A 14029-nucleotide genomic window follows, 5' to 3' on the forward strand; every position below is an offset into this window, starting at 1 on the left:
TCGTAAGGCTAGACAATATACATATTACTCCAACCGACATAGCTCATGGTCTAGAATAGACATGGTATGGATGACGAAAGAAATTAGTTCAGAAATAGACGAGGTACATATAGCGACAGGTACTTGGGCAGATCACAATCCTATTAAACTTATCTGGAAAGGCTCCAAAAAAATACCCAGATGGACGCTCCAAAGAGCAATTTTAAAAGAAGACGAATTCAAATCTAAGATGGAGAGAGAACTAAGTTTTTTCTTTAAGGAAAATAAAGCTATAGACACCTCAGTACAAAACAATTGGGATACAGCTAAGGCAATGATGAGAGGGGTAGCGAGGGCATATATGGTATATAAAAATAAGGGGAAAAGACAACAACGGGAAAGATTAGAAGAGGAATATAAGAGCTTAGAAGTTATACTCCAACAAGATCCACAAAAAGAGAATATCAAGCAATCTATGGATCTGATTAAACACAAACTTAACATTCTAGACAAAGAGAAATTAGCCCAACAATTGAGAAACACGAAACAAAATTTTTTTGAAAATGCAAATAAACCGGGCCGGTGGCTAGCATATAAATTGGGAAAACAAAAGGGGAAAAACTGGATTCACGAATTACGAGATGAGGAAGGGAGAATATTCCACCAGGAGGAAAAAAAAAAAATTATAGCCCAGGAATTTTATGAACGTTTATACAAAGAAGATAGTCAGGCAAGTGTGGAGAAAATGGAGGAATATTTTCAAAGAGCCAAACTACCCAAGGTCACAGAAGATACCAGAAATATGTTAAATGAGGAAATTCGACTATCTGAGGTGATAAAAGCTATTAATGCACAAAAGAATAATAAAGCATCGGGACCCGACGGTCTTCCATCAGAAATTTATAAAGAATTACAAAATATCCTAGCTCAACCCCTAGTGGAGGTATTTAACGCAGTATTAGAAGGCGCAAGGACGCCTAAATCTTGGCTAGAGGCAAACATAACCCTTATCCCGAAAGATAACACGGACCATACATTAATCCAAAATTACAGACCCATATCACTTCTTAACTCGGACTACAAGATATTTACATCAATTATAGCGGAACGATTGAAACGATTTCTGAATGATTTCATACACGCAGATCAGAATGGTTTTCTCACTAAGAGACACACTAAGCACAACATTAGAATTATATTAGATACATTGGAGTACTATGAATTACATAGCGAACAACAGATGGCATTACTTTTCTTAGACGCCCAAAAGGCATTTGACAACGTTAAATGGTCTTTTTTGTGCCAACAGCTTAGCTTTATGAATATGGGTGAAAAATTTATAAATATAATTAGGGCAATTTATGACAATCAGGAAGCAAAAATAATTATTAATGGGGAAGCATCTAGCAAGTTTCAAATTCAAAAGGGAACACGGCAAGGCTGCCCCCTATCACCATTGCTCTTTATATTGACTCTTGAAGTATTAACGAGAACTATAAGAAATGACCCAAAGATAAAAGGATTAACCATTAAAAAGGAAACCTTTAAATTGCAAGCTTTCGCGGACGATTTGGTTTTTATTATGGAGGATCCATGTCAGACGGGACCAAAGCTATTGGAAGAATTATCTAAATATGGTGAGGTTGCCGGACTGCGAATAAATAGAAATAAGACCAAGATGATTGTTAAAAATATGACCAATAAACAAAAAGGTAGTCTGGCCGGAATCATGGATATAGAAATAGTCAAGAAAATAAAATATCTAGGGATTAACATTACGGCCAGATGCACTTCACTCAAAAAGGATAATTATGATAATGTAGTGAACCAAATAAAAGGTGATCTGGAAAGATGGGGAAACCTAAAACTCTCATTATTGGGAAGAATCGCTGTCATTAAGATGAATATTCTGCCTAAAATCCTCTTTCTGTTTCAGAATATCCCAATTCAACTTGACTCTAAATTTTTTCGAAATTTGGATAAATTATCACTAAGTTTTATTTGGCAGGGGAAAAAACCAAGAATTAAATTGAAATATTTACAGGACACGAAGGAAAATGGGGGTTTTGGATTGCCAGACTGGGAATTATATTACCATGCCGCGGCCCTGAGCTGGATTAGAGAATGGGTAATCTTGAGAAATAGAAGACTATTAACTTTAGAGGGTCACGATTTGCAATATGGCTGGCATGCTTTCCTATGGACGGAGAAACAAGGTCTTTTCTCGCATTTTCAAAGACATCGGATCAGGCAAGCGCTACTTAATACTTGGAAAAAAATTAGATCTCACAATTACACCAAAATTCCGGTCTGGCTATCCACCCTTGAAGCGATAGTTTACCCAAATCTGTTTGATTTGGGTAACATAATCTCATACAAGGATATTCTGAATGAGGAGGGGGAATTGAAACTTAGGAATGAACTAGAATTACAAGGTATAAAACTCGATTGGTGGGCCTACTTACAAATCCAATCGAGATTTAGGAAGGATAAAAATGAATGGGGGATATATACCTCTGAAACAGCATTGGACAAAATATTATTGGGACCGGACTCTAAACAAATAAGGAATTTTTATAAATTACTTTTGGGATATAAGCTGTTTGAAGAGCAAGTGAAAGACCCCATGTTGACCTGGGCTAACAATTTAGGACATAACATCGACCTAGATACTTGGCAAACAATTTGGGATAGAAATAAAAGGATAACACTGGCCTCATCGTATAAAGAAAATTTATTTAAAATGTTTTACCGATGGCATCTTCCCCCAGCTCGCTTAGCAAAAATGTACACAACAGCATCTCCCAAATGTTGGAAGTGTTCTGAAGAGATAGGAACATACTTCCACACGTGGTGGTCTTGCAGTAAAACACAAAAATTTTGGAGAATGATTTGGATTTGGCTGAAAGAAATATTGAATCAAGATCTGGAGTTTAGTCCAGAACTTTTCTTGTTGGGAATCACGAAAGAGAAATATCCTAAAGATGTGCTATACTTAACGATCCATATTATCACAGCAGCTAGATTATCATTTGCGCAAAAATGGAAAAAGAATGAGATCCCAGGACAAAAAGAGGTTATTAGGAAAATTTGGGATTGCGCTGAAATGGACAAATTAACTTTGGAATTAAAGAATAAAGATCAATCAGACTATTATAGAATTTGGAACAAATTGTATCTTTGGATGGATAAAAAGAAAGGTCTCTATTAGGTTTTACAGACTAGCTCACTGTTTTAAATATTGTGGTATTTTATCGATTTGTAATCTAAGTGTATTTAAGTGTATTTTTGATGTACATATATACATGTATATATATATATATTTAAACATTGTAGACAAAAAGGTTTGTCAGCTCGCTGGTACTGTGTCCAATGTTTTTAAATAATAAAATTAATAAATTTAAAAAAAAAAAAAGAAAAAGAAAAATCCAGAAGTTTAGAGCTCATTCTGGCCTAACCTGCTTGGTTCTTTTATTCTTTCTTTACTGACTAAAAGAGAAGGGGGAAGAATGTTGGGTACTGTGGAAAACTACTGTCACTATTAAGGAGCTCCTGGCAGCTTGTAAGAGATTTTGGTATCATCTTGCTTGCTATGTAAGTTTTTTGTGTTGTGCTTTTAGTTAATAATAAGGCATAAAAATCCCTTTATTTATTGATGTGCTTATTGTCTCTGGATTCAAAAAAAACCAGTTGCCTAGGCACTTGATCACTGCCCTGACATTTGGCAAAACACTAGAACAAACCACTTCCGAAATTGCTGCCAAGTTAAACCACAAGGTCTGGCACAAAGGCATACATTTTCTTCCTACAGGAAAGCTACTGTTTCTCCTGGGGACTGGCTGTTCAAAGATCTGCAGAAACATTCTCAATCCTGATAAGTCTCCGGTTGTGTTGGGACACAAATTTCCAGCAACCCCAACCGGTGTGTCATTCTATGACCTATCCTTGGTGAAGGAGTTGGGAGTTGGAGTCTATCAGGATTGGGGTGGAGTATTCTGCTAAATAACACCAGGCATCTCCATCATAGCTGTGAAAATTCTTTCAGTCACAAACTTGCCTCCATACAGAACAGCTATTATATACACACACAGTACATTTTATATACCTGTATGTTTTTCTCTTCAACCTCCTGCTACGCCTGAAAAGTATTTGATCAGTGTGTGCTACCTGCTCTAACATATGTCGGTGAAACATGGACACTAATATCACAATCGATGCAAAAGCTACGAGCGGCGCAAAGAGCCATGGAAAGATACCGTATTTTCCGGCGTATAAGATGACTGGGCGTATAAGACGACCCCCCAACTTTTGAGATGATTTTCAAGATTTTTCGTCTTATACGCCGGAAAATCAGCGAGCCCGGGAAGGCACGCCCTCCCCTCTCACTGTGGAGGAAGCAGGGCAGGCTGGCATCTGGTGGGAGCCGGCAGGGCAGTCCTGCGCGCGCGCGTGTGCAGGACTTCCCTGCCGGCTCCCACCCGACGCTCTTCCCTCTTGAGACAGCATCCCCGAGGACTCCTTAGGAGCCGGGGAGCGATGCTGCCTCAAGAGGGAAGAGCGTCGGGCAGGAGCCAGCAGGGAAGTCCTGCGCATGCGAGCACTCCCCAGCAGCCAGGGAGTGCGCGTGTGCGCAGGACTGCCCTGCCGGCTCCCGCCAGACGCCAGCCTGCCCTGCTTCCTCCACAGTGACAGGGGAGGGCGTGCCTTCCCGGGCTCGCTGATTTTCCGGCGTATAAGACGACTGGGCGTATAAGATGACCCCCCAACTTTTGAGGTGATTTTCATGGGTTAAAAAGTTGCCTTATACGCCGGAAAATATGGTACATGCTTGGCATCACAAGACAAGATAGAAAGACCTGCACATGGGTTAGAAAACAAACGAAAAGTGTACAATATCATCAAGAGAGTAAAAGAACTGAAATGGAAATGGGCTGGTCACATAGCCAGAAGAATTGATGGCAGGTGGACCAAGGCAGTCATAGAATGGATCCCACTTGATAAAAAGCATCCACAATAGAGATCTAAAACAAGAAGGATCAGTGACATCAGCAAGTATGGTGGGCCCGACTGGCAAAAAAAAAGCTCAGGACCGTATTGGTTGTTAACGTGTAGAACAGGCCTTCATCCTGCAGTGGGGAGACAATGCCTAAAATGATGATGATACATATAGTAAAAGTGGAGATGACTTCTCAGTGACCCCTGTGCAAATGGAGCACTATGTATGCCTACAAATGTATGAGGTAGAACAGTCAACCGTATTGTTCTTGGTTGCATATTTCAAAAGTAATGCTGCACCAAGAATGTCATTACAGTAATAATTAAAGATCCTCAAATTGCATAAGTGATAATCCAAGCTTATAGGCTAAATGTATGATAAGATCAGACTCTTCAAGCAATGGGTTTCTTGCAATCTCCTTGAAACCACATAAGTATCTATGTAACTTTAAGACAGGACCACTTTCTGACAAGGCAAATTGACTAGATCACTTCCAGATTTCAGCTGAGTATACAGTAGTGGCCAAAAATTGTGGAAACCTTTTGGGAAAAGTGTACAATAGAAATGCCACCTTTGGTTAAGTTTCCAGCAATTTTTCTTTTAATTTCTTTATAACCATAGCCTTGTTCACTTAATAATACTATTTTACATTGCTTTCTGGGCAACCAGTCAACTTTCTGCACCATTACTTTAATTTTATTACATTTTACAAGCTCACTAAATGAAAGAACACAAAAAAAACCCCCAACCAACTTGACAGCGATCACATAACACATTGACAAATGTCCTCCTCTCAGCTTCAATACATGACATCGATAACTGAATCCTACTGTGATCTGATTGGCTCCTTGCCAAAACAAGATGACACCTGATTGCCTCTCTAAACACGCATGTTCATTGGCTACAATCAGATGAAGGAAAGCTACCTGATATCAACCTAAGCAAGTTGTGCTTCCTTTTTCTGGTTATTTGGCTATATCTTTTCAAAGAATACAGTACAGATAATTGATCAATCTTTGTTGCATTACATTCTTGATTAAATTATCTTTCCATTGATATATAATTTTATGGTACTACTCCCCAAAAAAGTGGTGTTATTAGCCATCAAACCTCAAAAATACACTCTTCCCAAAAGGTTTCCACAATTTTGGCCACTACTGTAAATATCAGATTTTGGCAGCCTCTTTAAACCTGGAGATATACCCCCCCTTTTATTTTTAACCTTGTCTGATAAAGAGATACAGAAGCTATAGCCAAGATATCAAAACCATCATTGGACCAAAATTGGCCCTAATGGGTCATTGTTAGAACAACAGCTGTGTCTTAGGAGGGGTCATGGAATTATGTCCCACTAGTTCATTATCAGGTACAATCCTCAATCAAGATAACATGGTTTGATAGCAACAAGAGGCAAGAAGTCCTATCAGCTCAGCAAAGACTGAGTTATTTTAAAAAATTCTAATCCACAAAGGTTCCTAATCCCCTAAACAAGAGAAGTTCACACAAATCAAACATCTTCCTGAATCAGAGCAAGATAAATGGTATGAGGCAATGCAGGCTGAAATGGACAGTCTAAAGAAACTTCAAGTGTTTACGCCTGCAAGCCCTCCAGCAAACAAGAAAGTTATTGGCACTCGATGGGTCTACAGAATTAAAAAGAAGCCAAATGGTGAGTCGTTGTATAAGGCCAGACTTGTAGCCCAGGGTTTTTCTCAATGTTATCCTGAGGACTATACAAATACTTATTCACCCACAGTGCGGACTGAGAGTGTGAAAATCGCCTTAGCCACTGCAACTATCCTTGGTTTAGAGGTTTTCCAGTTTGATGTTGAAACGGCTTATCTACACGCTGATCTAGATGAAGAAATTTATGTGAAAGGTCCTCCAGGTTTCCGACAACAAGAAGGGGATACTTGGTTTCTACACAAAAGTCTTTATGGTCTGAAACAGTCTGGTTTAATGTGGTACTTATGTCTTTCTGACAAACTAAATTCAATGGGCTTTAAGTCCGAAACAGATGAATGCGTGTTTACTAAAAGATCTGATAATAGGTATGAGATAATTCTTGTTTATGTTGATGATATTGTTTATACTGGTCCAAATAAACAGATGAGTGAGAATTTTGCTAAAGCCTTACAAAAGTTTTTCACATTGAAGTCTTTAGGACATATTAACACTTATTTGGGTGTTCAAGTTGTCAAAACTCAGAAGGGGTTCAGTCTTACACAAGAAGATAAGATTGAACAACTATTGCATCACTGCAACATGAAGGATACTAAAACCAGTGAGTATACCCATGCAAACCGATTTTCACAACTTGGCACATGAACCAAGTCCTGAGTTCGAAGATCAAAACACTTTATCGCTCAGTCATTGGGTCACTGCTGTATATTAGCAGTTGGACTAGACCCGACATTGCACTTAGTGTTAATCTCCTATCACAACACGTAGGCAAGGCAAAACAGTTTCATTGGACATGTGTTAAGAAATTATTGAGATACCTAAAACGCACTAAAAACATGAAATTGTTAGAACCCACACATACTGACTATGCAGTGTTATGTTGTTATGCAGATTCTGGTTGGGCGAGTGACAAGCAATCACGTAAAAGTACTTCAGGTTATATGATGTATTTAAATGGATGTCCTGTTTACTGGCATGTGCGTAAACAGAATTTTGTTTCTTGTTCTTCTACTGAAGCTGAATATGCTTGTGTTTCAGATGCATGTAATTCTCTAATGTAGTTTGATGCTTTAGTCACAGATATCTGGACACACCCGATTCGACCGATCACTGTGATGGAAGACAACGAATCTGTGGTTTATATCTCTGAGAATTGCTTTACAGGTTCAAGGTCTAGACACATTGACATTCGTTCTCAAAATATAAGACAAGTAGTTAAACAAGGTTTTGTTAAATTGCAGTATGTGCCAACACATGATCAGATTGCTGATATGCTGAACAAACCACTTCCTACAGCTCAGCACGAGTATCTGCGCAACAAGATGTGCCTTTTCTGATATCTGCGTTACTGACAAAAGGGGATGTCACTGCGTTTTTTTAAAGTGTTTGTCAGCTCTGCACGTCTCATTTTGTTGCTCTGCCAGCTGCATAGTAATCTTATCAATGTAACCAAGGTGATTGTCACATGTCCAGCCATGTTATGGTTTCATGCCTAGCACTGCTGTTAAGTGCGCATGTCTACAAGTTTTCTCACTTTACTTTTTTTCTTCCCTTTGTATTCTGTCTGATGAGAGGATGTAGTCAGTTAGGTTCTCTTTTTGCTTTCCAATTAAAGTTTTATATACAGTAGAATATGCCTTGGTTTTCCTGATGTTTACCATGCCCCACGGTTCATCGCCCTCTGATAGGGAAGTATTAATTTATTTCCCTGACAATATTATCTCTGTTTAAAGCAGGTGTGTCTAAACTGCAGCCCCGTGGGTCACATGCAGCCCTAGACAGCTAGTAATACACCTCCACAAGATTGTAAACTTTAATGCTTTAAGCCTCCTGGTTGAAACACCGACTTAACTCTTCATTTTTATAGCTCTTGCTGGTTTGTTTCATTTTCATTGGTCTCAAAAAAGGCATGCAACATTTGTGGACTCTGGATTTTGTTTTTTCACCAGTGTAAACTACTAGCTTTCTTTTGGGATTTCATAGTATGGCCAGGTTGGCAGGAATTGAGAATTGTACTTCAACTCATCTAAAGGTTACTACAGGGGAGAGGCTAATTTACCTTGAAGATGAGTCCTAGAGTTTACCTCCTATGGTTTAGCTTTGTAAAGTTGCCACAAATCTTTTAAATTCTGTGGAATCTAGTACCTAGTCTTGAAAGCTGCTCAGAGGACTGGCCAAACCAGAATCCTAAGAGTAACGCCTTCCATTATGCAAGAGTTATGGAATGTATAGTTAGTAAATGATTAGTTCCTAAAGCTGATGGGAATGTGTCATGGTTTTCAAAGATTTGTTGACTCTCTGATGAGCAATTATTGAAAGACAGCATCTTCACAGAAAACAACAATTATAATACACTGTTATTTTATCAGGGTAGCAAAATATCTCAATAATAGATATTTGTTGAAGGAGGACATTGAGAATAGGAATTCTCATGAGGGCTAAGACGAATGGAGGGGAAGATGTTCATATTTTGCAAAATGTATTATTTCAACAATATTTTTGGAGAGAGAAAATCTGCTAAATTGGCAGCGTCCAAGATTCAGATGATGGAGAAGCATTACATTCCTTCTGATTTGATTTTGTTATCACAAATCCAAATCTGTGTGGCCGAGAGATTCAGACAGTCCCTTGTGGCATGTATAAAACTGGCTTAGCTGCACAAGTAAAATGGGATACGATTCTGCCAAATATGCACTAGAAGTCTTCTGAAGTTTGCAGTCAGAATAGCACTGAATTCATACAAGCTGAGCAAAGATTGCAAGAATTTTCATGTATTTATCAATCAGAGTTATAGAGCTGCCCACCTCCTCCCAAGGGTGACTTTGAGCAGGGCACAACAATAAATGAAATAGCCAACATAAGTAGGTAAAAATCTGGAAATTCGCAGTGATAAATTGCATAAAAACAAAAATACTAACCAATAGGGCCATCGAAATAAGTTCTCTAACCCTGGAAGCACCAGACCTGGCAGCATTCCCAGATTCAGGGCATCATGAAAAATAAAAAAAAATTGGGCCATTTCAGGGGGACGAATATTCCATAAAGAGAGTCACAGCAGAAAACAGATTTAGGTCTGTAGCCGCAGAATGCCTTCTCTGCAAAATCTAATGGGGTGGGGGTTGATGTACCCAGGGAGAGATGGTCCCTCAGTTAATCCAATCCCATGCTTAAACTTTAAAGGCTAAATCTAGAAACTTGCCAGAAGCAAACTGGCAACCAATGCAGTTCAAAGAACAGAGATGCAACATGCACTGCCTTAGGAGGCAACATAACTCTTGGCATTGCCGCAGAGTCACCTTACAGTAGACATGTCAAACACAAGGTGCGCGGAAATGGCAAGGGACTGGCTCCCACTGCCCTAGCCCCGGCCCACCCCAACCTGGCTGGGCGCCCTCTTGGCACATGCACAGGAAAAGGCGAGTGCTCAGGGGCTGGTGGTGCACAGGAGCAGCTGCAGCTCATTTGCCTAATCCCATTCTGCCCCTCCCGGCCTCACCCAGTCACACCTGGCCATGCCCCGCTTTACTGGGCCTCTCCTCGTCCGGCTCTGCTTTGCTGGGCCAGGCACCAAAGTACCATTGAAAACAGCGGAGTCTGTGTGTGCGCCTGCCTTGCCCGCATCAGCCATGCTCTCCACGGCACGCTACAGCTGATTTGAGGTGACAGGACAGACACAGAAGCGCTGTGGAAAACGGCAGTCTGTGTCCGTGCCTGCTACGCGCTCACCCGTCAAGCCGCAAGGCTCGTCATGACGATTGCGCCGGTTCCACCGCTCATGGCTGCAGGCCTTGAGGCCGATCCGGTGCTTGCCCATGAAAATCTGGTTCAGCTATAATTCTCAGTGATCCTGTTGGAAATCACACCTTCCAGAGATTCAATGAAGTTTTTTTGAAACAATCTCCATATTGCAAATGTGGCCACAGTAGGGATCATCCCTAGACAGTCATATGCAGTATTTCAATTGTGAAACACACAGCTAGCATTTCCACCCACACTGACATTCCTCCCACCACATGCTTCTCCCAGAAGAAGGAAGCAGAAGCCACCAGCCTGATGATGATGGATGGGATTCCGTCGAAACGTTGCGCCTACACCTTCATTTCTACGCGGGGAAAAACCCGAATGACCAAAGATCCACATACAAACACCCGCAAAAACCTCAGAAAACATATATATATATATATATATATATATATATATATATATATATATATATATATATATATATATATATATATATATATATATATATATATACATACACACATGCTATAATATGGATACATTTCATTTACTAACTTGATTTAAAATGAATAAATACATGCTGTGCATATATAATTTTGTATCACTGAATCATCTTAAACTAGAAAGATAAATAGGATGTGTTTCTGCTTCCCTTGTGCTAAACACATTTATTTAGAAATAAAATAGCTATTTTATTGAAGAAAGAGATAATTTTAAAGTGAAAATCATACAACTATCTGTACTCATGAATGTACGCAGAATACCATTTAACGTGGCTTGAATTTGAAATACAGAAGAAAACCACTGCCATCACGACTTATAATTAGTCACTTGTCTTTTTGAATAAAGAGCTCAGAGGATGGCATTAAACGATTTGCATTCCTTACAAGATGACCAAAAATAGTATCGAATATTTTACAAATACCCCAAACACTGGGAATTGAATTCTGTATTTATTCCAAGTGCGATGTCCTGAATTAAAAAAAGGCTGGGGAATCTCAGACATATCTTCTTAAGCCTGCAAGGCAGAATTTTGGATGAAATCCTACATTACATTCTAATCTGTTAGCTATATAGATAGTCCTTGACTTATGACCACAACTGAGCCCAAAATGCATGTTGCTAAGTGAGAAATTTGTTAAGTGACTTTTGTTCCATTTTACAACTTTTCTTGCCACATTTGTTAAGTGCATCACTGCAGTTGTTAAATTAGTAACAGCAATAGCACTTAGACTTATATACCGCTTCATAGTGCTTTACAGCCCTCTCTAAGCGGTTTACAGTGTCAGCACATTGCCCCCAACAATCTCGGTCCTCATTTTACCGACCTCGGAAGGATGGAAGGCTGAGTCAACCTTGAGCCGGTGAGAATCGAACTCCTGGCAGTCAGCAAAGAATTAGCCTTACAAGACTTGAGCGAATCCGGCTTCCCCATTGACTTTGCTTGCCAGAAGGTGGCAAAAGATGGTCACACGACCCCGGGACACTGCAACCGTCATAAATACGAACCACTTGTCAAGCATCTGAATGTAAATCACGTGACCATGGGGATGCTGCCATGGTCATAAGTGTGAAAAATCATCGGAAGTCACTTTTTTTCAGTGCTGTTGTAACTTCAAACGGTCACTAAACAAGCTGTTGTAAGATGAGGACTTACTTGTGCTCTTGAATTGGTCCCTTCACTTTTACCTCCCTTCAGCTTCTCACTCACTCACTCACTTTTTTCACATTCACCTTAGTCCAGGGGTAGGCAACCTCGGCTCTTTTATGACTCATGGACTTCAACTCCCAGAATTCCTGAGTCAGCATAGCTGACTCAGGAATTCTGGGAGTTGAAGTCCATGCATAAAAGAGCCGAGGTTGCCTACCCCTGCCTTAGTCAGACCCGCCTGCTTCTGCTCGCTCATATACTCACAAGTCTGAGTCAGTTACCGAGTCTTCAAAAGTTTATTTCTTACACTTTTAAGATAAGGTGCCTTTACTTTGGCAGGTATCCATCCTATCCATACCAAAGGTGAAAGGACTCCCTAATTCCTTCTCCTCCTCCTCCTCCTCTTTCATCCAAGATGTATTTCCTGAGCCTGAGCGCATAACTAAAGTTGTACGAGGCCAGGAAACATTTAATTATGTATTTATCTACACCAGAGGTCTTCAAACTTGGCCCTTTTATGACTGGTGGACTTCAACTCCCAGAATTCCTCAGCCAGCGTGCTTGGCCGAGGAATTCTGGGAGTTGAAGTCCACCAGTCATAAAAGGGCCAAGTTTGAAGACCCCTGAAATTCTACCCTTTTACATTGCTTACCCCTGTCGCCCCCGCTGTTGCCGAGTCGAAAAGAGAGAGAGAGAGAGAGAGAGAGAGAGAGAGAGAGAAATAGAGAAAAGGGCGGGGCTAAGCGCCTCATACGAGGGGGCGTGGCCCGGCTGCCGCGCAACGGGCCGAACGGCCCAACGCCAGAAGCGGGAGGTTGCTTAGCAGAGAAGCAGGCGCGCGTGTTGTCTGCGTGCGCGCGCAAGCAACCGTCTTCTTCGCGCTCGCGCTCCGGGGGCTTTTTTTTTCTTTTTCGCCCTCCGTAGGGGAGGGAGGGAGGGAGGGAGGGGGGCGTCAGGGGAAGGTCTGTCGGGGAGGGGGGGGCAAGCGTCGTCTCTGGACCCCCCCCAAACTTCCAAATAGGGGCAGGCGGAGGGAGAGGCGAGAGGGGCTTTGGCCGTCCGTTCTTCCGAGAGGCCTTTTGAGGGGCGCCGCTGTGGAAAAAGCATGGGGAGGTGCGGGGCGGGGGGGTGGCGGACGCTTGCGCTTCGTAGCTTTGGGTTTGGGGGGGTCTTGGTGAGAGGGGGAGGCGACGGAGGTCGGTGAACTTTCCATCGGGGATGTGGGACTGAGGGCGGGGGGGGCAAGTCCGGGGTTGCGCGAGAAGGGAGTCCTGCCTGCCTGGAGAACCGGTCAGCTGCCGGTCAGGTTTCTTGGGAGAAAACCCCCCCCCCAACCCCAAAGAACTTCCTCCGAAGTGAAGGGGGAAAAAAGAAGAAAAAAAGCGCGACCTCTTTTTAATTTTTTTTTCCTCCCCCATCCTAATTTTCGGAAAAAGATTGGATTCGTGGGCTATTCTTTCAGCCGGGACTGGGGTGGGGTGGGGTGGCTCTTCTCCCCCCCCCCACCTCCCGTCCCCCCCCCCGCCGGTGAGTCCCTGGCATAAAAAAAGAACTGTGTGGGAGGCATTTTGAATGGAAGGGAAGGTTACGTGGATTTGATTTTATTTTATTTTATCTATTGTATTAATTTATTGAATTGGGCTGTAGTATTTAATATTTTTGAACTTTTATATATTGTATTTTATTGTATTGCCCTGTACACCGCCCTGAGTCCTTCGGGAGAAGGGAGGTATAAAAATTATATTATTATTATTATTATTATTATTATTATTATTATTATTATTATTATTATTATTATTATTATTATTATTATTATTATTAAAAAGAAAAAATTCTAACCCTTCCCCGTGGGAAGTAGCCAGCCTTTCCCTTTCCGGGAAGGATTAGCAGCCAAAAAAAAAGCAGCACTCTTGGGGATTGAATGAAGGTTTTTTTGGGGGGTGTTTTTCCCCCCCTCCGATTTGAGGGGGCCCTCC

General features: G+C 41.1%; 1 protein-coding gene across 1 annotated transcript in view; it reads left to right on the forward strand.

Annotated features, from left to right (window-relative positions):
* Window positions 1-13268: 13268 nt before the first annotated feature.
* The window catches only part of CDS1 (CDP-diacylglycerol synthase 1), a 33772-nt gene continuing 33011 nt past the window's right edge, over window positions 13269-14029 (forward strand). The window contains exon 1 of the mRNA XM_081333054.1: window positions 13269-13580. The gene's annotated coding sequence lies outside the window, so the exon portion shown is untranslated. The remainder of the gene's footprint in view (window positions 13581-14029) is intronic.

This window comes from Vipera berus (genome assembly GCF_964194415.1).
Source record: "Vipera berus genome assembly, chromosome: 7".
In the NCBI taxonomy this organism is placed as follows: Eukaryota; Metazoa; Chordata; class Lepidosauria; order Squamata; family Viperidae; genus Vipera; species Vipera berus.